The sequence below is a fragment of the Geotrypetes seraphini genome, chromosome 4 (assembly GCF_902459505.1).
Source record: "Geotrypetes seraphini chromosome 4, aGeoSer1.1, whole genome shotgun sequence".
In the NCBI taxonomy this organism is placed as follows: Eukaryota; Metazoa; Chordata; class Amphibia; order Gymnophiona; family Dermophiidae; genus Geotrypetes; species Geotrypetes seraphini.
Window position 1 is genome coordinate 133,674,501 of NC_047087.1, and position 25,422 is coordinate 133,699,922.

At 44.0% G+C, this 25,422-nt stretch overlaps 1 protein-coding gene across 3 annotated transcripts in view; it reads right to left on the bottom strand.

Annotated features, from left to right (window-relative positions):
- Positions 1 to 25,422, bottom strand: part of GJA5 (gap junction protein alpha 5) — a 99,612-nt gene that overhangs the window by 43,390 nt on the left and 30,800 nt on the right. Inside the window, exons 1-2 of one of the 3 annotated variants that reach the window (XR_004539087.1) lie at positions 14,243 to 14,307; positions 13,649 to 14,121 (exon numbers count right to left, since the gene is read on the bottom strand). The exons of 1 other annotated variant lie outside the window; for it this stretch is intronic. The gene's annotated coding sequence lies outside the window, so the exon portion shown is untranslated. Of the gene's footprint in view, positions 1 to 13,648; positions 14,122 to 14,242; positions 14,308 to 25,422 lie in introns of those variants that run through there. One more of the 3 variants, XM_033940434.1, reaches the window with a different exon arrangement.

Here is a 25,422-nt window from a genome sequence, read left to right on the forward strand (position 1 = left end):
TAGAACAGGAGAAGAAAATAAAGATCAAAGCACAGGGAAAGGAAACGAAGACAAAAAAATACCAGGACTTAAATTGCATATATACTAATGCAAGGAGCCTAAGGAACAAAATGGGGGAATTAGAAGTCATGGCCAAAACTGAGAACCTAGACATCATTGGGGTCTCCAAAACATGGTGGAATGAAGAAAACAAATGGGACATAGCACTGCCGGGGTACAAACTCTATCGCGAGGACAGGTCAGGTCAGAAAGGAGGAGGAATAGCCCTATACATAAAATAAAGCATACACTCGACCAGAGTGGACACAGCAGCGACAACCAACAAATTGGAATCGCTATAGGTTAAAATACCGGGAAGGAAAGGGCCCAAGATAAAGATGGGCTTGTACTATCGTCTACCTGGGCAAACCGAAGCTACCGATGAAGAAATGGAAGCTGAGATGAAACAAGAATGCAAAAGCGGAAACACGATTATTATGGGAGACTTCAACTATCCCAGGATAAACTGGAGTCTTGGAAACTCAAAATGTACTAGGGAGTCCGGATTCCTGGAGGCTATACAGGACTGCTTCATGGATCAGCTTGTAAGAGAACCGACAAGAGGGAATGCCACCCTGGATCTAATCCTAAATGGACTAAGAGGACCTGCAAAGGAAGTGGAAGTAGTGGGACCGTTGGGAAACAGTGATCAGAATATGATCAAGTTCAAAGTTGAAGTAGGCATACCGAAGGGAAAGAGAACCACCGCGACAACTTTTAACTTCAAGAAAGGAAACTACGAAGCGATGAGGGTAATGGTAAGGAAGAAACTTAGGAGAAGCTCGAAGAAATGGCAGACTGTAAAGCAAGCCTGGTCTTTATTCAAGGACACGGTGAGTGAGGTGTAAATCTGTATATCCACAGATTCAGAAAAGGGTGCAAAAAGAACAGAACAAAGGACCCGGCGTGGATAACTAAAGAAGTGAAGAAAACGATAGGTGATAAAATTCTTTCAAGAAATGGAAAAAGGGAAAAACCGAGGAGAACTGGAAAGAACACAGGAAACATCAAAAAGAATGTCACCTCTTGGTTAGAAAAGCAAAAAGAGAATATGAAGAGAGGCTAACCAGGGAAGCACAAAATTTCAAACCGTTCTTCAGATATGTTAAAGGGAAGCAGCCGGCCAGGGAGGAGGTGGGATCGCTGGATGACGGAGATAGGAAGGGAGTGGTGAAGGAGGAGAAAGAAGTGGTGGAGAGACTAAACATGTTCTTTTCGTCTGTATTTACAAAAGAAGACATATCCAACGTACCGGAACCTGAACAAATCTTCAAAGGAGACCAAGCAGAAAATTAACATCCATGGAAGTAAGCCTCGAAGATATTCACAGGCAGATAGAAAAGCTAAACCCTGACAAATCACCAGGCCCAGATGGAATCCACCTTAGGGTACTGAAAGAACTGAAGGAGGAGATAGCAGCACTACTACAGCAAGTCTGTAATCTATCCCTAAAAACAGGCATGATCCCATAGGATTGGAAGATAGCCAATGTTACGACCATCTTTAAAAAGGGATCAAGATGTGACCCGGGGAACTACAGACCGGTAAGTCTGACCTCGGTTCCGGGGAAAATGGCGGAAGCGCTGATAAAAGAAAGCATCGAGGAGCATCTAGAAAGGAATAAACTTATGATAACAAGCCAACATGGCTTCTGCCAGGGAAAATCGTGCCTGACGAACTTATTGCACTTCAAAGAAATCAACAAACGGATGGACAAAGGGGACCCCATAGACATCGTATATTTAGACTTCCAAAAAGCTTTTGACAAGGTACCCCATCACTGGAGGAGGGTTACGAGTGGTGTTCTACAGGGGTCAGTGCTTGGACCGCTGATGTTCAATGTATTTATAAATGATCTGGAAACAGGAATGAAGTGCAAAGTAATAAAATTTGCAGACGACACCAAACTATTTAATGGGGCTAGGACTAAAGAGGACGGCGAAGATTTACAAAGGGACCTGAACAAGCTAGGAGAGTGGGCGACGAGATGGCAGATGAAGTTTAATGTAGAGAAATGTAAAGTCTTGTAAGTAGGGAACAGAAACCCGGGGTACAGCTACACTATGGGAGGGCTGTTACTGAGTGAGAATACCCAAGAAAGGGACTTGGGGGGTAATAATGGACAAGACCATGAAGCCGTCGGCACAGTGTGCAGTGGCCGCTAGGAAAGCGAATAGAATGCTAGGTATAATCAAGAAGTGTATTACAACCAGAACGAAAGAAGTTATCCTCCCGCTGTATCGGGCGATGGTGCGCCTGCATCTGGAGTACTGCGTCCAATATTGGTCGCCGAACCTAAAGAAGGATATGGCAATACTCGAGAGGGTTCAGAAGAGAGCGACACGTTTGATAAAAGGTATGGAAAACCTTTCTTATGCTGGAAGATTGGAGAAACTGGGGCTCTTTTCCCTGGAGAAGCGGAGACTTAGAGGGGATTTGATAGACTTACAAAATCATGAAGGGCATAGAGAAAGTGGAGAGGGACAGATTCTTCAACCTTTCGAAAACTACAAGAACGAGAGGGCATTCGGAAAAATTAAAAGCGGACAAATTCAGAACCAATGCTAGGAAGTTCTTCTTCACCCAACGGGTGGTGGACACCTGGAATGCGCTTCCAGATGGCGTGGAGTTCAAGAAGGGATTGGACAATTTCCTGAAGGAAAAGGGGATAGAAAGGTATAGATAGAGGGTTACTAACAGGTCCTGGACCTAATGGACTGCCGCGTGAGCAGACTGCTGGGCATGATGGACCCCTGGTCTGACCCAGCAGAGGCACTGCTTATGTTCTTATTAAATCCATGCTTCCATCTCCAGTATCCCTGTATTGTGATTGGGCTACTACACACCACAAGACCTCAGCTCCTATTGCTCATAAGAATTATAAAAGTGGGACTTGTCACTGGGCCTTACTCTCTCTAAACTTTCGCTGGAGGACTCCTTCACCATTCTAACCAGAAGCAGCAATAAGAAGAAAGAACACATCTGGGCCTTAGTCAGAGTGAATTCCTCCTAATCCAGCATAATTAGTCATTCAGATTTTCTAATATTTATCTTGTGGCACATTTTTCCTTGTATAAAATCCCTAATCTGAGAGCCCAAATATTGTATTACCTATGCAGTATTGTACATAAATCTCCTCTGTATGTGAAGATAAGAATCTAGTCCTTCCTTAATGTTCTAAGTATATTTCCTTAAATAATAATAATAATAATTTTATTTCTTGTACATTATACATTGCTGTTTTATATAGTACATGTGGTGCTATTAGCAATCAATCAATCTACAGTATAATATATTATATTCACATTAGGATGGGAGAAATAAGGAACCAGGTCCGTAGCACAAGGGCCAGTTACAAGTCAAACCAGTTTAACATATTGTCCAATGGAGGTTGTCCAAGCGGTTTACATTCAGGTACTTGAACATTTTTCCCTATCTGTCCCAGTGGGCTCAAAATCTATCTAACATACCTGAGGAAATGGAGGATTAAGTGACTTGCTCAGGGTCACAATGAGCAGTGGAGGGCTTGAACCCACAACCTCAGGATGCTGAGGAAGAGACATATTACCCTGCAAACATGAATTTCCTATTGATTTTACTGATCTATCTAATAAGCGGTAGCATCAAAGAAGTTAACTCACTCTATCCACAATTACACTCAGTCCACTACCCTGATCTATCAATCAAGCACATAATTAACCCACGAGAAGACAGGGTAAATCATATTAACGTAATCTCAAATAAAGGAAGACATCAACGAACCCCTAAAAAAAGAATAAGGAACATAAAACCTATCAGAACCACTATTCCTATCAAGCCCATCACATCTGACTCTGTTCCCTGTGCTTATCTTAATACTAGATCTGTCAGGAATATAGCTTTCCTTATCAAAGATTGGACCATCAGCAAGCAAATAGCCTATCTTTTTCTAACTGAAACATGGCTATTGTCTGATGAAGATCCATAATAATTGATCTTCTGCCAGATAATTTTAAAATCCTTACGCTAAACCGTAAGGGAAAAAAAGGGGGATGATTTGAGTTTGAACTATTAGATTTTAAAATGACCAATCAGTTAGAAATATTAGCCTGTAAAATTATCAATAAAGAAATGGAAGAATCCCTATCTTGCATATTATTCTATGTCCTACCGAAAAGCTGGCCATATAGGGAAAAAGAACCCGTTGTTCAACTACAAATTGGGGGGGGCATTGTTGGGAGACAGCAGACTTGAGAGAGACTTGGGTGTGCTGGTGGATGCATCACTGAAGCCATCTGCACAGTGCGCAGCAGCCTCGAAAAAAGCCAACAGGATGCTGGGCATCATAAAGAGGGGCATAACAACCAGGACGCGGGAAGTCATCATGCCATTGTATCGAGCGATGGTGCGTCCACATCTGGAATACTGCGTTCAGTATTGGTCGCCACACCTCAAGAAGGACATGGCGGTACTTGAGAGAATCCAAGGGAGAGCAACGAAACTGGTAAAAGGGCTGGAACACTGCCTATACGCCGAGAGGTTGGATAGGCTGGGGCTCTTCTCTCTGGAAAAAAGGAGGCTCAGGGGAGATATGATAGAGACCTTCAAGATCATGAGGGGCATAGAGAGGGTGGATAGGGACAGATTCTTCAGACTGAAGGGGACAACAAGTACGAGGGGGCATTCGGAGAAACTGAAGGGAGATAGGTTCAAAACAAATGCAAGGAAGTTTTTTTTCACCCAAAGGGTCGTGGACACTTGGAATGCGCTACCGGAGGAAGTGATCAGGCAGAGTACGGTACAGGGATTCAAACAGGGATTGGACGGATTCCTGAGGGATAAAGGGATCGTGGGATACTGAGAGAGGTGCTGGGATGTAACACAGGTATAGAAAGCTAACCAGGTAATAAGTATAGAAACCCAACAGGTCGTGCATGTGCAAGACCGGAGGGTTAGGACTACGATGGGAAGATAGGACTTCAATGAGAAACCAAGGTGGCAAGGGAGCCCCTTCTGGTGATTCAGACAGGTCGTGACCTGTTTGGGCCGCCGCGGGAGCGGACTGCCGGGCAAGATGGACCTATGGTCTGACCCGGCGGAGGCACTGCTTATGTTCTTATGTTCTTAAAAGCCAAAGAGGACTTTTGCGAATTTGTCCTACATAACTCAAATTAGTCCTTCTTACAATATCATTGCAGGTGACATAAACATACACCTAGATGAAGAGGACAATCCAGATACGAAAGACTTTAAAAACTTTCTATCTCTACTCAACTACAATCTCCCTCTACCCACACAAACACATGAAAAAGGTCATCACTTAGATGTAGTAGTTATATCCACAAAGGATATTTTAGACCAAACTCAATGGCACTTGGTGTCACGATATCTGGTCTGACCATTTTACTTATTATTTCAAATTAATCTGGACTCATTTAAAATCTAAAACACACCCAAGGATAAAAAGAAAAAAAAAAAAGAACATCACACAAGGGGTCACATCAATCCAGAAGAATATTGGTCACAATATGTACTACAAGCGGAAATAGGAGAAGTCGATTTCTGGATCACTGGATGAAAACTAGCACAGCCATTTTAGATAAAATAGCCCCTAAACTAAATAGCAAAAGCTGCGCAAATAAATATAACAAATGGTTTGACTCCAAACTTCTAAAAATGAAACAACTAGTAAGACGATTAGAAAGAATTTGGAAAAAAACAGAAGAACTGTCAGACCTTAACAACTGGAGATCTAACATAAAAATCTACAAACAACAGAAATCAACTTATCTAGCATTAGTCCAAAAGGAATCAATACAAAAGAACTGTTCAACTTGGTTACAAATTTATTTGACACCACACGCCACACTCAACTCGTGCACAATATTAAACTACCTTCAGCAAATGATTTAGCACAGCATTTCAATTCAAAAATTAAAAACCTAAGAAACAACTGTTCGACAAATGACACTAACGGTAATCAAATAGCTAACATACAAGGAAATGAAATACCAGCAGACATGATCTGGAGTTCCTTTCAAGATTTAGAATGGAATAATTATATCACACTATATAACAAATACTCTAAATCATACTGCAGTCTGGACACATGTCCCCTAGAAATTATGAAAGCGGCTCCTTTAGAATTTAAACTATCTCTGCTGAATTACTTAGCCCATAACCCCCAAAATTGAAAATTCCTCACTAATAATGGTCACATAATAATAACCCCAATTCCAAAAAATAGTAAAGAATCATCAGCACTGGTAACCAACTATAGACCAGTAGCATCCATTCCATTTATCGTAAAAATCATGGAAGGATTGGTACATTCCCAACTGATGGAATATCTTGATCAATTCTCTCTCTTGCATGAAAATCAATCTGGCTCTAGACCTTTGTTCAGTACTGAGACAGTAATTGTGGCTATCTTAGATAATCTGCGTCTCTTGTTCAGTAAGGGCCTTAATGCCCTGATCATGCAATTTGATATGAGCTCTGCCTTTGACCTAGTTGACCATGGGAAAATGCTACAATGCCTAGATGCAATTGGCATTAGGGAAGAGGTGTTGGACTGGGTCCGAGGCTTCCTTATGTCCCGTACCTATCAAGTACGTTTCAATTACGATCTCTCCGATACCTAGAGCAATCCATCTGGCGTACCGCAAGAATCACCACTATCCCCATTGCTTTTCAATGTCTACATGTCCTCACTAGGTGCGCAATTGACCCAGCTGGGGATAAAATTATTCAGTTACACAGATGACTTTACGATCATCATTCCATTTACTAACTCTCTCTCGGAAATTACTCCCAAGGCATCAGAAGCACTAAATTTGATGGAGCAATGGATAACTGAATTCAAACTGAAACTTAATTCAGAAAAAAACAAAAATTTTTGTAGCTTCGCCACATCCGCTTGACACCAAAACACCGCTATGCATCAATAACCTTAGTTATCCTATTCAGTCTACTATGAAGGTACTGGGTGTAACACTAGACCAGTGCTTAACCATGAAGGACCAGGTAGACTCCTTAATCAGAAAGGGTTTTTTCACTCTGTAAACTTCAATCCATTAGAGCAGGGGTGCCCACACTTTTTGGGCTTGCGAGCTACTTTTTAAATGACCAAGTCACAATGATCTACCAACAATAAAATTTTAAAAAACACAACGCACACTGTACGCATAGAAAATGTTAATCATCATTCCTATTCCAGGGTTTTCAAAGAGGTCAAAGCAGATGACTCTATGCACTGTCACCTCAGTAACAACCATACAAAAGTAGACAAATACCCACCCCCTCCCTTTTTACTAAACCACGTTAGCAGTTTTTAGTGCAGGGAGCTGCGCTGAATGCCCAGCGCTGCTCTCGACACTCCTAGGCTCCCTGCGCTAAAAACCTCTATTGTGGTTTAGTAAAAGGGGACCATAGTGTAAAATATAGACAGCAGATATAAATTCAGACACATTTTGATCACAAAATTTAAAATAAAATCATTTTCCCTACCTTGTCTGGTGATTTCATGAGTCTCTGGTTGCACTTTCTTCTTCTGACTGTGCATACAATCTTTCTTCCCTTCTTTTAGCCTGTATGCTTCTTCTCCTCCAGACCTCATTTCTTCCCCCCAACTTTTCCTTCCTCTTCCCTGCCCTTTCTTTCTCTCTGCCTCCCTTTCATTTTTTTCTGTTTCTCTTCTTTCCTTCTGTCTCCCTGCCTGCCCTTTTTCTTTCTTTCTCCCTGCCCTCCCCCAAGCCACTGCCACTGCCATTGCCATCGGGGACCAGGACCCAAACGCCACCAATAACAGGCCCCAAGCTCTCCCTGCTTCGGCCAACCAGCATTCCTCTCCCTGACGTCAATTCTGCCATCGGGAAGAGGAAGGCTGATCAGCCCAAGATCGCGATCGACCTATTAGGGGAAATGCTGCCGGGTCCTGCCTTCGCGGAAACAGAAAGTAGGCAGGACCCGGCAGGAAGAAGAACAAATGCTTGTCTCCCGCATTAGCCCGTAGCGAACGCTTGCTTCAGGGCTCTCAACATGTGCGCGCCGGCTTCCCTTCTCCCCTCCCCCCCCCCGGACATAACTTCCGGTTTCGGAGGGAAGAGAAGAGAAGCCGGCACGCACATGTTGAGAGCCCTGAAGCAAGCGTTCGCTACGGGCTAATGCGGGAGACAAGCATTTGTTCTTCTTCCTGCCGGGTCCTGCCTACTTTCTGTTTCCGTGAAGGCAGGACCCGTTTTTTTGTTCAGCAGCGGCAGATGACAGCTGGGCGGATCGCCCAGCTAAAAGGCCCTAGGGAGAAAGAAAACTGGAGAGGAAGGCTGATCGGCCCGTAGATCAGGACGGCAACACGAGTCTATCACAGAGCCCGGGATAGGCTCCGCGATCGACTCGCGTTGCCTTCCTGAGCTACTGGTCGATCGCGATCGACGCGTTGGGCACCCCTGCATTAGAGCATATTTTGATATGCCAGCATTTAGAATCCTGGTACAATCCCTCATACTGAGTCAACTTGATTACATAGAAACATAGAAATAGACGGCAGATAAGGGCCCACGGCCCATCTAGTCTGCCCACCTTAATGTCCCTCCCCTACCTTTGCCCTGTGAAGAGATCCCATGTGCCGATCCCATTTGGCCTTAAAATCAGGCACGCTGCTGGCCTCAATCACCTGTAGTGGAAGACTATTCCAGCGATCAACCACTCTTTCAGTGAAAAAGAATTTCCTGGTGTCACCTCGTAGTTTCCCGCCCCTGATTTTCAACGGATGCCCTCTTGTTGTCGTGGGACCCTTGAAAAAGAAGATATCTTCCTCCGCCTCGATGCGGCCCGTAAGATACTTGAACGTCTCGATCATGTCCCCCCTCTCTCTGCGCTCCTCGAGCGAGTATAGCTGTAATTTGTCAAGCCGTTTTTCGTATGGTAGATCCTTGAGTCCCGAGACCATCCGGGTGGCCATTCTTTGCACCGACTCCAGTCTCAGCACATCCTTGCGATAATGCGGCCTCCAGAATTGCACACAGTATTCCAGGTGGGGCCTCACCATGGATCTATACAATGGCATAATGACTTCCGCCTTACGACTGACGAAACCCCTTCGTATGCAGCCCATGATTTGTCTTGCCTTGGACGAAGCCTGCTCCACTTGATTGGCAGATTTCATGTCCTCACTGACGATTACCCTCAAGTCTCTTTCTGCTACCGTTTTTGCTAGGATCTCGCCATTAAGGGTATAAGACTTGCATGGATTCTGGCTGCCCAGGTGCATAACTTTGCATTTTTTGGCATTGAAGTTGAGTTGCCATGTCCTAGACCATCGCTCCAGTAGGAGTAGGTCGTGCATCATGTTGTCGGGCACTGAATCTTCGTCTGTTGTGCATTTGCCCACTACATTACTCAGTTTGGCGTCATCGGCGAATAATGTTATTTTACCTCGAAGCCCTTCTGCCAAGTCTCTTATAAAGATGTTGAATAGGATTGGGCCCAAGACTGAGCCCTGTGGTACTCCACTAATCACTTCCGTTATTTCGGAGGGGGTGCCGTTCACCACCACCCTTTGGAGCCTACCTTCAAGCCAGCTCCCAACCCATTTCGTCAATGTGTTACCTAATCCTATAGAACTCATCTTGCTCAGTAACCTGCGGTGTGGTACGCTATCGAATGCTTTGCTAAAGTCCAGGTACACGATGTCCAGGGACTCCCCAATATCCAGCTTCCCCGTTACCCAGTCAAAGAAGCTGATCAGGTTGGATTGGCAGGATCTCCCCTTAGTAAATCCATGTTGTCGGGGATCCCGTAGATTCTCTTCATCCAGGATCTTATCTAATTGGTGTTTGATTAGAGTTTCCATTAGTTTGCTCACTATCGATGTTAGACTCACTGGTCTGTAGTTTGCTGTCTCCATCTTTGAGCCTTTCTTGTGGAGTGGAATGACGTTTGCCGTCCTCCAGTCCAACGGGACGCTGCCTGTACTAAGGGAGAGGTTGAAGAGCGCGGACAGTGGATCCGCCAAGACATCACTCAGCTCCCTAAGCACCCTGGGGTGCAGGTTGTCCGGCCCCATTGCTTTGTTAACCTTGAGCTTTGACAGCTCACCGTAGACACTGCTGGGCGTAAACTCAAAGTTACTAAACGGGTCAACTGAGCCAACCCTTGTCTGTAGCTGAGGGCCGAGCCCTGGCGCTTCTCGGGTGAAGACTGAGCAGAAGTATTCATTTAATAGTTGGGCTTTTTCCGAATCCTTTTCCACATAGTCTCCGTCTGGTTTCCTAAGACGTACAATCCTGCCTGAGTTTTTTCTTCTATCACTGATATACCTGAAGAAGGATTTATCTCCCTTCTGGATGTTCTTTGCTAGAGACTCCTCCATGAGGAATTTAGCCTCCCTGACTGCTGTTTTGACGGCTTTTGATTTGGCCAGGTAGTCTGCTCTAGAGTCCTGCTTCCCTGATTGTTTGTAAGAGATGAATGCTTTTTTCTTCTCCTTGATCAGTATGGTTGCTTTCAAAGTCGACCACATGTCTTCCACGTTATCGGTTTCTTCTTGGCTTTGTAGCGCCTGGTGAACGAAGTCTCCCATTTCTTTGAAATTTGTGTCCTTGAATTTGAGGACTTTGGTTAGTGTAGTAGATTTAGTGAAACCTTTCCTGATATTGAACCATACCATGTTGTGGTCACTGGAGGCCAATGTGTCGCCCACCGAGACCTCTGTGACACTTTCTCCATTGGTAAGTATCAGGTCCAGTATTGCCTGATCCCTTGTCGGTTCCAACACCAGTTGCCTGAGGCTTGCTCCTTTCATAGAATTTAATAGCCTCCTGCTGCTGCCGGAAGCAGAGGTAAGTGTAACCCAATCCACATCAGGCATGTTGAAGTCACCTAGCAATACTGTGTCCCCACGCAAGGTGATATTTTCTATATCTTCGATTATTTCCATATCCAGGTCATCCTGTTGTCTTGGGGGTCTGTAAATTACGCCAAGATACAAGCATTTGTCCTTCCCTCTGGCCAAATTAACCCAAAGGGATTCCCCAGTATACTGGACATCTGAGATTCTCGTGACCTTAATGTCATCTTTAGTATATAATGCTACACCCCCTCCCTTCCTACTCTCTCTGTCCTGGCGAAGCAAGTTGTAACCCGGTATGACCATGTCCCACCCGTGGGAGTCTGTGAGCCAGGTTTCGGATATCGCCACCACATCCAGGTCGGCATTCCTTATTTCTGTTTCCAATTCCAGGATCTTGTTTCCTAAACTGTGTGCGTTGACGTACATAGCCCTCCATGTTATATTTTTGTTATGTCTCAGTGGGGATATTCCTGTTTGAGCTATTTGAACACCTTTAGCATTGTTTGTGTTATTTGTGCTTTCCTGAGGCTCAGAACCACAATGTGTACTCCCCATATACCCAGAACTACAGTGTGTACTCCCCCTAGACCCGGAATTACAATGTGACCCATAAATATGATGTGACCCTACTCCCGACTCAAAAGTGTGTGCACTCACCCCTGACCCAGAATTTCGGTGTCTACTTTCCTCAGCCTCATAAATGTATTGGCATTTTAGTTCGCCTGGTATGTTGTTTGTGCCTGTACCCTCCCCCGACTTACCTAGTTTAAAGCCCTGTGGAGTAGGCGGGCTAGGCGGTGTCCAAGGACATTCTTCCCTCTTCTGGTTAGGTGTAGCCCGTCGTGTCCCTGTAGTCCTTGCAATGCTTCTCCATGGTGCAGAAACCCGAAGTTCATCTCCTTGCACCATCCTCGCAGCCAGTCGTTCGCCCTTTGTATTCGATCCTCTCTGGCTCTGCCCTTGCCCCTCACTGGGAGAATCGAGGAGAAGACTACCTGCGCATCCATCCTCCTCAGCTTCTCCCCCAGGGCCCTGAAGTCTTCAGGTATGCTGTCCGGGCTGCTCCTTGCAGTGTCGTTGGTTCCGACGTGGATTAGAACCATGGGGAAGTGGTCTCGGGGCTTGATGAGTCTGTCAATGCAAGCAGTGACATCCCGGATCCTGGCCCCTGGATCCTAGCCTATTTAGCAATTTCCCAAAAGAATATGTGATGATTATAATTAATGCAAAATGCAGTGGTCAGACTGATTTTCGGGCTGAAGAAGTTTGGTCATGTGACACCTTACTACCGACAGCTGCATTGGCTACCAATGGAGGCACACATAAAGTTTAAGTTCGCCTGTTTCTGCTTTAAAATACTATATGGAGTAGCCCCTAAATACATAACTGACCTTTTCTCCTTCTCAGCCAACAAACATAAGAGAAGTTCACATTTGATCTTCATTTCCCCTCCAGTTAGAGGATGTAAACTCAAAAGACACCATCAATATCTTTTCTCAAATCAGGCAGCATTATGGGGTAAAGATCTAGAACAATTGCTTATGCCTAGTACTTATGGGGAATTCAGGAAACGCCTAAAAACATATCTGTTCCTGAAATATCTAGGCAGCTGACCCATACAACTCTTTCTCCTCAATAACTGATCCCTTGAGCTGTTAATCACTAACTTCCACCCTGTTAAGTTCAATCTATTTGTACCTTCTTTTAATCTTTCTAAACCACATAGAACTTCACGGTCCTGCAGTATATAAACTGTTGTTATTATTATTATTAGAGTGTAGCTTAAGACAGACCAGGATCTCGATGCACAGCATGTGAATCCATAACTGCTGGTAAAAGGGAGTATGGGGAATAGGGAAACCTGATTAGAGTTCAGCCTAAACTATGCCAAGACAATAGCATCATGCAAGGTTTTGCATGCAAGGGAAACTGGAGCCTATAAAGGCTGTTTGAGCTGGTATGTTTGAGATAAAAAATAAGTTTAATGGTCTAACTTCCTAGCTGTGAAGAGGAAATACTTTTGCGATGAGATTGTGAGAAAATGGTATGCTTATGAAGAAAGACCCCAAGGTTGTCAAAGGGGGATTCTTATTTTGAGCTTATTGTTTCCATAAAGGAGGTTATACATTTTCTGGAGGCATTAGATTGAGTCTATGAGATACAGAGATGCCAAGTAACTCAATTTTAGGCTATAGATTTTGGGACAGTCCTGGTTTTGAACTTACATCCCAAAGCAATGTGGGATTTGTAGTACCTAATTCTGACCATTGAAATCAGTGCTGCAAGTCCCAATGGAATTTCTATAGAAGAGAACAGACATTAAAGAAGTCTAACAGCTTTCGACCTCAAAATGTATACCTTGGAAGAGATATATGAGAGAGGAGAAATGATTGAGACATCTAAATATTTTCACAGCATAAATACACAGGAGGCAAGTCTCTTTCTATTGAAAGGAAACTCTGTAACAAGATGGCATAAGATGAAGTTGAAGGGGGTAGACTCAAAGGAAATACTGTACTTCTTTAAAGAAAGAATGGTGGATGCAAGGATCAACCTCCTGATGGAGCTGGTGGGGACAAGTGCTGTATCTGAATTCAAGAAAGCATGGGACAGGCATGCGAGATCTCTTAGGAAGAAATAATTCATAAAAAAAGAGTCTGTTAAATATCAATAACAATTTATAATAAACACAACATTTTTTTATTGAAAATTTTATATACTTATATTTATAAAATAATTAACATACTACATTGTTACTACTCATAAATATATACAACCAATGTCCAGAGAACAACCCTGTATCCCAAATGCAAGTGGTTTATCACAGCCTTGAATTCCTGTTCAAAAGATATAATTTCAAGTTTATCAATTAGGCAGTTTACAACAAAATTTAGAAACATAATAAAAACAGTGGGGAAAAAATTCAGACTGAAATACATAAACGGGAAATCATCATGATGAGAAACATAAGGGGGGGGATGGGAAAAAATACAATATTCAAATTTTTTTAAATAAAAGACCACATAAAAGGGAGGGGGTAAGGATAGAGCTTTGTAATCCTCTAATGTTGGGTTGATGACAAAAATGCATCTTCTTCTGTTAATCAGTTGTATTAACTGTCTTCACAAGAATCAAGAGCATGGAAAATATCTCTCTCAAATTCTCTCTCAACACCAGTCTGTGTTTCGTTAAACAGCCTCTTCAGGAGTAGAGAACCACACAGGAGATTCTCAGGAACAAACTTAACCTTCCTATAACATCAGATTAACTTTGATCAGTCAAATCTAGTTCAATTCTCTTTAAATATATTTAGAATAAATTTAATATAACCAAATGTCACTAGAATACATTTAAATTAACAAAATCTCATACCTGTTTCTTATACATTATAAGTCACATGAAGACTGCAGCAGGCAAAGTGGGTTACCAAACCCAGATCAATGCACATGCTTTAAAGACAAACCTACACACTTAAATACTAAATTTTTCTACACCTGATGGAACCACTGATTGTTAATTGAACTTGATCATTGATGCCCCAAACTAATTAGAACTTAATTGCACTCCATTATATTTCCCTATTTTTAAACCTCTATGCTCATCAGTGTCCCACTGATAAATTAATCGTTGGGTTTTATTGAGCAAAACAGCAAATACATTACTACCCCGTTCCAAATGAATTTTGATCAGGATCACAAATGTCAAATCCTCTAATTGATGACCTCTATCATGCCAGTGAGCTACTAATGGAACCTCATCTCTGTTATTTCTCAAATTACTTAAATGTTGAGTTATACCCAATTTAATCAATCTTTTGGTTTGACAAATATACCACTTGGTACAAGTACAAGATATTCCATATTATCACCTGATCTGATTCACAATTAGAAAATGACTTCAAATAAAAGATTTTCTCTGTTTTAGGATTTATAACAGTATTGGTTTCAATCGCATAACTGAAATAAACACAGTGATTACAACAAAAATGTCCCCAAGATTCTACATCTTGTGTTTGTTCTCGTTTGTAATTTGAGAACAGTTCGGATAAATTGCTATTTCTTGTGTATGCAAATCGGGGCATCTCATTTAATTCAGGGTGCAAAATGAGCACATGCCAATGCTGTTTAGTTGCTTTGCGAACTGCTAATGCTTATTTAAAATAAGGTAAAACACACACCATACTTTGATCACCGGATTTATCCCTCTATGATTGTGAAAGAAGCCAATCCCTATTGGCATTGTAGACTCTTTTAAAAGCATTGCTAATGACGTTACTAGGATAACCACGTTGTTCAAATCTATTGCTCATGTGATGTGCATGTTTAAGCAACAGGTTTCAAAATATGGTTAGCATTTTTACCTTATTCTAAACAAGCATTAGCACTTCGCAAAGCAATTATACAGCATTGGCATATGTTCAGTTTGCATCCTGAATTAAATGAGATACCCCAATTGGCCATTTTTAAGTTTATTTTATTATCCAAATATTGGGGTCCTCTTACTAAGGCGCGCTAGCTGTTTTAGTGCACGCTAAACGCTAACACGTCCATTATAATCTATGGACGCGTTAGCGGTTAGCGTGCATAAAAACAGCTAGCGCGCCTTAGTAAAAGGATCCCATATCGCTCTGAAGCCCCCCAATATCTCTCCTCATTCATCTCCCCCTATGCTCCTCCTGTGATTTCCGCTCATCGGGCAAGCCCCTCTTATCTTCCACTGCCAGCTCAAGACTCCGTCCCTTCTTTCTTGCGGCACCGTATGCCTGGAACAGGTTGCCTGAATCAATACGTCGTGCCAGTGGCGTACCTAGCATATGTCGGAGAAACCCAGATACTATGAAAACTCAATGTGTAATAGGATAAACACTTTCAAAAGGAGCATGGTAAAGTCCACTAAAGTAAATCAAACAAACACAGCATAGACCAGATCACTCCAACATGAAGGAAAAAGCCTCAGAAAAGGCCCTCCCACCTCACCAAAACGGCTTAAAGAGGCAGTCGAGCGGTCACCTCACTGGCAAAAATCCTTCATTTTATGTTCATGTCTTATGCTGTGCTGTACAATGCCAATAAACAAAAAAGATAGAGGAATAAAATCCACTTATCCTGCTGATCGGTACACCAATGGTGGCCAGCGTTTCACATTTTCATGCTGCCTCAGAATATCAGAAAGCTATTTTAGTACCTAGCATATGTGACACCCGGGGCCCATCATTTTTTGACACACACACCCCCCATCTATATGAAAAATATGATTTTTAGTAACAATCTACATATCGCACAAGAGTGTACCTAGGAAAAGGCAGAATCTTAAACACTGCAGTGAGCACTAGAACACCAACACATACATTGTAAAACTAAACAAACCAGATCCTGCACAGTCAATTGATCCTGTACAGTCGATGCTATCAGAAAGCCATGTCCCTTTCATACATACAGACAGATACACCCTTGCCCAATATGGAATAATCACAATCTAAAAATAGAAATATGTAGACAAAAGTTAAACTGAACTGCCAAGAAACCAGACTCTGCATACAATGCAACACCACAAAAACAGTAATACATGTCCTCTAATACTGTGCAAAATATAAAGACAGTAGATGTAAATTTGAAAAAAACTGATACATAACAATCACCACTTTACAAATTAACAAATAAAAATAAAACAAATAATGAGAAATAAGAAAATACCATTTTATTGGACTAATCCCCGTAAGCTCGGTCCCAATCCCCGCAAACCACCTGATTCCATCCACACAAGCCTTGAATTGTTTATATTAAAGTATAAAAAGAAACAATATTCTGTACAATTGTCAATTTATAAATCAGCGTCTTTTCCCCACTTTCTGTTCCCCATTTCTCTTCAGCGTCCTCAGCCCACTCTCTCTCCACTTTCCTTCAACACACGCACATAAAAACAAGCAAGTAATTTTATATCATTTTCATTCTATTCATTCATAGAAATTAAAGTCTAAATAATGCTAGTCACATAACAAAACATGATTTTACAAAAATAATTCCCTGCACAGTCAAGCCTGCAAGGATTACTAGATGTCTTTCAGCAGCTCCCCTCCCTCCCCCCCCCCTTACCTTCGTGGCCAAGTCAAAATGATCTACCAACAATAAAATTTTTAAAACACAAAGCACACTGTACGCAGAGAAAATGTTAATTATCATTTATATTCCGTGGGTTTTCAAGGAGGTCAAGGTAGATGACTTTATGGAATGTCACCTCAGTAACAACTATACAAAAATAGACAAATATACTCCCTCCCTTTTTATTAAACCGCGATAGCGTTTTTTAGCACAGGGAGCTGCGCTGAATGCCACATGCTGCTCTTGACGCTCATAGGCTCCCTGCACTAAAAACTGCTATTGCATTTTAGTAAAAGGGGCCCATAGTGCAAAATATAGACAGCATATATAAATTCTCAAAACCGACACATTTTGATCACTAAATTGAAAATAAAATCATTTTTCCTACCTTTGTTTGGTAATTTCATCAGTCTCTGGTTGCAGCCAATATTTCTTCCCTTCTTTCAGCCTCCTGTATGCTTCCTCTACTCCAGACCTCATTCCATCCCCCATCTTTTTCTTTCTTTCATCCTGCCCCCTTCTTTCTTTCTCTCTCCATGCCCCCTTTCTTTCTGTATGTCTGTCTTTCTCTTTCTCTCTTCATGTCCCATTTCTTTCTTTATTTCACCCTGCCCCTTCTTTCTCTCTCCATGCCCCCTTTCTTTCTGTATGTCTGTCTTTCTCTTTCTCTCTTCATGTCCCATTTCTTTCTTTGTTTCACCCTGCCCCTTCTTTCTCTCTCCATGCCCCCTTTCTTTCTCTATGTCTGTCTTTCTCTCTCTCTCCCCATGCCCCATTTTTTTTTTTTTTCTTTCATCCTGCCCCCTTTCTTTCTTTTTGGATCCCTGTCCCCCCCTTTCTTTCTTTCTGGCTCCCTGTCTCCCCCCCTTTCTTTCTTTCTTTCTTCCTGCCCTCCCCCATGCCACCGCCGCCACCATCACCATGCTGCCACCATCGCCGGGGAAAGGCTGCCACTGGCCATTGGAAACAGGCCAGCGCCGAAATCGCCCTGCTTCGTTTCCCGCGGGCCAACCAACTCTGGCTGTCGGATGTCAATTCTAACGTCGGAGAGGACGTTCAGGGCCATCCAGGCAGTGATTGGCTGGCCCAGAACGTCCTCTCCGACGTCAGAATTGACATCGGACGGCTATAGTTTGGTCGGCCCGCGGGAAAAGAAGCAGGGCGAATTTGGAGGGAGGGAGAACTGGCGCCGGCTTCTTTCAGATGATTGCAATGGCAGCCTTTCCCCGGTGACAGGCCAGCAGTGCACCCCCCTTGGGCCCGTGCACCTGGGGCGGACCGCCCCTCCCCCCGCCCCCCTAGGTATGCCACTGCGTCGTGCTCCGTCACTGGCAGTGTTCAAATCCAAGCTAAAGAACCACTTTTTTAAAACTGCTTTCAACTCCCCCTCACTGCTTTCAGATACCTATACCCACTATAACCTCCCCAACCCTAAAATGTCCTGTCTAAATTAGATTGTAAGCTCTTCTGAATAGGGACTGTCTATTGTATGTTAAAATGTACAGCGCTGCGTACGCCTTTCAGTGCTTTAGAAATAATATATAGTAGTAAGTCTAACTGCCAAATATGAAAGAGTGTTTGCGGAAAAAAATGGTTGCTTACATATTTTTTAAAATTTTAGTATCCTCTCATTAAATATAGCAGCATCTGCCTGCACGGATCGCTGTTGTGTGATCCGTGTGCATGCGCTGGACCAGAATTTTTTTTTCTTTTTTTTAGAGCCTGTGGTTTTAACCCGCTTAAGCCCGCAGGTTAAAACCAGGGGCTTATACTGTGGGGATGGGTGGGAGAGTCGGGGCAGGCAGGAGAGTCAGGGCTGCAGGAGGCTGAGGAAGCAGCAGCCCCTGGAGTTGACCCCGGTAACACCGGTGGGTAGGAAGAGAAGCCACAGATATCTGCAGAGAGCAGGCTGCCAGGAAATGAGGATCTCTCCACTGCAGATCTTCGGTCCAAAAAGTGTGTTTGAAGAAGCATAGGCTTCAGAGAGGGCCCAGAGCTCCGATGCCGCTCCCGGATGCTAATACACCTGCCACTTCCAGGGGCAGAAGAATCTCCTGGGTCTGAGGTGGCAGCGCTCATGCTACACAGCCGGGCACTTGGGTCTCTTCAGCAGATTTGGTTTTGTACAGTCTTCTATAAAAAGGAAGGGGATTATTGTTTTCTGAACGGCATGTCTCCAGGAGATTGGGGCTGACAGAGCTGAGAGCAGGGCGGCAGAAGGCAGTCAGAAAGAGCTTCAGCGACTGGTCCTCAGCAGTCGCTTTTTTGATTGGCTAGCCCAGACAGTGTTGCAGGGTTTTGTTTAGTGAATCGCATCCCTGCCTACTTTGCATGCCGTTGCCCTCATTTGCATGCACGGATCGGAGGATGGTAGATGGCAGAGAGATAAGTGAATAGGGCCGGGGTTGCAAAGGGGTCACAAACTGATCGGTATATGATCGGTTTGCTTTGTGAATCTAGCCCATACTATTTACTACTATTCTTACCCCCATCAGACATATTTTAACACATTTTACATATATCAAATTGCACCAATATTATATAAATACCACCATATTACAAGTGCATAATTCAATACATAATTCCACTTCATTCTTACTCTTTTCTTCTGTGGATCTTAAAATCAAAAAGTTCTTATCTTGATAAAGAGTCCCATTTAAAGTACTTCCAATTTCTGTATGTAGACAAATTTCCCCCACTTGTGCTCCGGCTCAACACAGTGTTTTACTTTTGCATCATCAGGAGTTGAAACTGTCCAACTGTCACTTCTAAAACACTGTTCAATATCTTACACACAGATCTGTAGACACTCTTAACTACAAACTATACATAATAATAAACTTATTATCTTGCATCATGAAAACCTTTAATATCTAGATTTTGACCTACTATCATTGGTACCTGCAAAGGTTCATCGTAACTCTTGAATATGTCATTTGCTCAATCCAACTATCAGGACATGCCATGCTGGGGGTCACGTGATGCTACCTGACTAGGAGGACGTGTGCTGAAGGAGCTCTGCTCTCCCTAGACACTACCAGCGATTTTTCTGCTATTTTGTCCACCCTTTACCCTCTATTTTACAAGCCCTGAGCCCGGCAACATACAACTGGCGCTTTCCTGGGCTGTTCAGTGCGGCATGTGCGAGGAATGCTGGCTAAACCCCTGAGGGGACCTCGAGACAAGCTGCCAAAGATGGCGACAGGTCCTACCTCTTTCACAGTGCCGGCGGAGGATTGGATCCAAGAGATCACCTGATCCATGTCAGCAGTGTTGGCAAACAGTTTGAATAAGTTACAGTCTGCGGTGGATGAACTTAACAAAAAGTTTGACTCCCAGAACCACCGCATAACGGAGGTCGAACAGCGTGTCTCGGCTCAGGAAGATACAAATACTCGCATGGCCTCCCAGATTGCCACTTTACAACAGGAGACCTGGGCTCTTAGGGAGCAGGTGGAAGACCAAGAAAATTGCAACCGCTGTAACAACTTAAGAGTAGTGGGCCTGCCTGAGTCGGTTGCAGATGCTGCTCTTTACCAGTTTTTTAGTCAGTGGCTGCCTGAAAAGCTGGGCCTTAATGGAAGGGCCCCCAATATGGCTGTGAGTGCACGCACCGCGTGGGTCCTAAACAGGCAGGGGCCCAGCACCCTAGATCGGCTATTGCCCGCTATTGTAGCTGGCGGGAGAAGGAGGAGATATTGCGGGCTTATCGCAAGGCAGGTCCGGTCGAGTATGAGGGACAGAAGCTGCTTCTATTTTATGATTTCTCTGCGAGAGTGGCGGCACAGTGTAAACTCAATGGCGCCTTTTTGCACGACCCTGCACCAGAAGGGAGTATCTTTTGCTCTGGTGTTTCCAGCCAAATTGAAGATCTGGCAGGACAGCAAGATGACCCTCCTGCAGTCCGCAGAGGAAGCCAAGGCATACCTGGCAAAGATGAACCTACCCTAACTACCGTGCTCGACCTGGATTACTGCTTGCAGTGGATCAGACGTGGAAGTCTCTTGGGTTCCTTGCTGCAAGCTACTGGTGCTCCTGAATGAGTGACTGGAGTGGGGCCGTGGTCCCTAGCTTCTGGGGTTCCTCCCTGGGGAGCTGGATCGGAGATCTTAGCCCTATGCCCCTTTTATGCTACAGTTTATGAACTTGGGGTTGCCTTTTTTTCCTGCCTTTGGTTGGGACCTCTTGACTCCATAGACTGCTTTGTAAACCTGCCTATTGCCTGTGAGTGAGGTTCTCTGTAACCGTGCTGTATTCCTGGAACCCAGCTGCCTCTTTGTTCTCTGCTTTATTGTTTCTTCTACTGTTCTGAGCAGCTGGTGTTTCTTCCAGGCCCCAACCTCTGGTGTGGGGAACTCCTAATGCACTTCCGCTGTGGGGTTGCTACCCTCCACGGGGCAAAGTTCATTTGGTCGGCTCTGCAGTCGGGAGAGCTAGCTGCCTGGAACTATTATGTGGGACACATCATTGGGTCGCTTTCCCTCTGGATGCTGACCACGTTCACTATTTTATTGTGCAGCTCTTTATTTCTTACTTTGGTTTCCGGGCTCTGGGTCCTTGGTTGGTTAGTTGGTTTATTATTTGGTTGGTTTGTTTTTCATGCTGGACAGTGTTTTCTGATGAAGTGTCAGTTTGGGGGAGCGGAGCTCTGTGTAAGCACAGGGTCCAAGGGGGTCTGCATGATCTGCGGCATTGGCACAATTTGTGCTTATGGGGCAGGCAGATTATTGGGTGCTGAGAGGGGGAGGGGGTGCTGCGTGACTGGTCGCAGTGGGGGGAGGAAGGGGGATGATGTTATGATTGGTATGACTAGCTGTATGCATAGCTGTTTGTGTGTCTTTTTGGGGAGAGAGGTATTTTGAATATCTGGAAGGCTGGCGGTGAGATGAGATCCGGATACTTGAAATGGTGTGGGAGGAGGGAGGGGGGTAGAGGGGGTTGGGGTATATGTGTCGTGTGGATATGTGTTGGGATATGTGTGCGGGGGGGTGGGGCAGGGGGAGGGAGAGTGGTTTTCTGGGCAGGAATGCGACTAGGGGTGCTGCTGTATACACCTCTGCTTTTTCCATCTTACCTTCTGGATCTGGGCCTAGCTGTGGGGCCCTGGTTCCAATTTGTTTTGATTGGATTGCCCTTTAGGTGCTATGGTGGCTTTTTTTTTTTTTTTTTTTTTTTGCAAACTCTGCAGCAGGGTTAGAACCATGGAAGAATGTGAAGACCTACAAAGGGACCTAAACAAACTGGAAGAGTGGGCAAGTAGATGGCAAATGCGCTTTAATATAAGAAATGCAAGGTCATGCATTTAGGAAAAAAAACCCCCGATGTTCAGCTACAAAATGGGGGGATCAGTGCTAGGGGATAGAAACCTTGAAAAAGACTTGGGTGTGCTGGTAGATACTACAATGAAATCAACGGCACAATGTGCAGCAGCCTCAAAGAAAGCAAACAGAATGTTGGGTATTATTAAGAAGGGCATTACAACCAGGACGAAGGAAGTCATCATGCCACTGTATCATGCGATGGTGCGCCCGCATCTGGAGTACTGTGTCCAGTATTGGTCACCGTACCTCAAGAAGGACATGGCGATACTTGAAAGGGTCCAGAGAAGAGCGACGAAAATAATAGAAGGTATGGAAAACCTTTCATACGCAGATAGGTTGGGAAGGCTGGGGCTCTTCTCCCTTGAAAAGAGGAGACTCAGAGGAGACATGATAGAGACTTTCAAGATCATGAAAGGCATAGAGAAAATAGAAATGGACAGATTCTTCAGATTATTGGGAACCACAAGCACAAGGGGGCACTCAGAGAAGCTGAAAGGGGACAATTTTAGAACCAATGCTAGGAAGTTCTTTTTTACACAGAGGGTGGTGGACACCTGGAATGCGCTTCCGGAGGTTGTGATAGGACAGAATACACTACGGGGATTCAAAGAAGGATTGGATAAATTCCTGAATGATAGGGGGATTGAGGGATACAGATAGAGATAGAGATAGGTTTTAGACAGAATATGGATAGAAGGATAAAAGGGATCAAAGGGCTTAGAGAAGGATCACATTACAGGTCATGGGCCTGATGGGCCACTGCGGGTGCGGACTGCTGGGCACGATGGACATCTGGTCTGACCCAGCGGATGCAATTTCTTATGTTCTTATATTCTTATGTTAGTAGCAATGGTTAATCTGAATGTGGCCACTTTCAATGTGGATGGCATCCACTCGCCGGTGAAACATAAGAAAATACTCACTTGGCTTAAACAGCACCACATTGATATTGCATACCTCCAAGAAACCCACCTCACTGCATCTGAACATGAGAAGCTGCGCAGAGATTGGTGGGTGAAGTGGGCTACTCTGCATACAATGGTAGGCAATGAGGGTCGCCATCCTAGTCCATAAACAACTTCCCGTTCATGTCCATAAGATTATTCAGGATAAGGAAGGCCGCTATATCCTCCTCTTAGGGGAATTGTGGGGGAACAATTTTCTCTTTTGTAATCTTTACGCCCCTAACATTTATAGTCACAAATTCTATTCGGGGCTCCTGGGAATACTAACACAATATCCTACCTATCAGCTGGTTGTTGGTGGGGACTTTAATATCACGGCTGACCCTACTTTGGATTGCTCCCCTGCCAAGCCACGGCCTCGCAGTCATGATCAAAGGGGGGGTGAACTTTCTCTGTGGTCATTTGGAGTTGGTGGATGCGTGCATCAGTTTGGCTGAGACTATACGTTTTTCTCTAACCCCATAACATGTACTCGCGACTAGACTATCTTCTGGTTTCTTCTTCGATTTTTTTCTCAGGTTGATAGAATCATTATTGAAGACATGTCATTATCGGACCATTCGGCAGTGGTTATTGCGTTGAGATTTACAGACCGGCGAGAGGAGCGCTCATAGCGTTTCCCTGCAGCCCTTTATGGTGACAAGGACTTTCACACCTATCTTAGAGCTAAATGGCTCGAGTACGACTCTCACAACTGGACGTGGACCCTGAAATTTTTCGGGAGGCTTCTAAGGCGGTTATGCGTGCGCTTAACATTCAGTATGTCACTACCAAAAGGAAGAAGCAGGACGTGGAGCTCCTGACCCTCTCTGGGAAACTAACCGCCCTGCGTCAGCGTCATCACACAAGTTTGGATGCGGCTGAGCTTCAGCAACTTGTCTATTCGTCTTCAAATTAACAATATCCTTGACCAGCGGGCCCGACAAAACATTTACTATCAGAAATTGTGACTCTATGAATGGGGGAGCAAGGTGTGCAAGCTTCTTGTGAACTTGGTTTGTCTCTACTGGAAAAAAACTACTTATCCGACTGGTGCGGAATAAGCAGGTAGTGTGTTTAACTCAGGAGTCTCAAATCAGGGATCAATTTGTGGACTTTTATAGGTCACTTTATGTGAGGCAGGACTTCACTGAGGCGGAGAGGGATTGCTTTTTTCAGGATCTCCCTCTACTACGGTTCTCAGAGTCTCAAGCGGCACAGTTGAATGCGCCTATATCGGCAGAAGAGATTCATCTGGCGATCAAAAAGCTGCACCTCGCTATATCTCCCGGCCCAGACGGATATGGCCCAGAGTATTACAAACTTTGTCTGATATCTTAATTCAGCCCCTGGAGCCTATTTCCATTACTTACCTCTTAGCCCTATGGGCCCTCGGAGCAACTTGGCCTATATCACCTTGCTCCCCAAATCGGGGAAGGGCATTACCCTGGTCAGCTCTTACCGACCTATCTCCTTATTGACCCAAGATGTTAAGTTTTGGCGGCTCGGTTAAATATGTTCTTACCGCAACCATATGCCTCTATGAACCTGCTTAAGGCACTATCGTTACTTCATGACCGCAGGGGTGACGGTGGCACTTCTGCAATCACTGGCCTTGATATGGAGAAGGCCTTTGACAGCACCCTCTTGCTAACGTCACTTGCGGTAAAACAACAAATTGCAAGTCTGAGCTTACATGAGCACTTGATTTCCAATGTTGCACTAATAGTGCCTCTTCTTTCTGTAATCAGATGTTTTCCATGCATATGTAGTGCTCAGAAGCATTCTCACCACTTCCCAAGTATAACCTGTTCTTCAAACACAACTTTGTCAGAGCTTTTTTTCAGGCCTCAGTACCACCACTCCACCTGTCAAAATTTCTTTAGCAGGAATAATTACGTGAGAAATCCTGGCCAGTGAGGATCTTTCACATAATTCATCCCGCTAAAGAAATTTTGACAACGGTGGAGTGGTGGTACTGAGGCCTGAAAAAAAGCTCTGACAAAGTTGTGTTTGAAGAATGGGTTTTACTTGGGAAGTGGTGAGGATGTGTTAGATTATTATTCCTGAGTAGAGGATTGTTTAAAAATACATCATTTATATCTGAACCTGTGCTCAGAAGCATGGCATGGTCCTTTTTTTTTCTTGTAATCATTTTTATTAAAAGGGTACAACAGGGTAACAGGAAC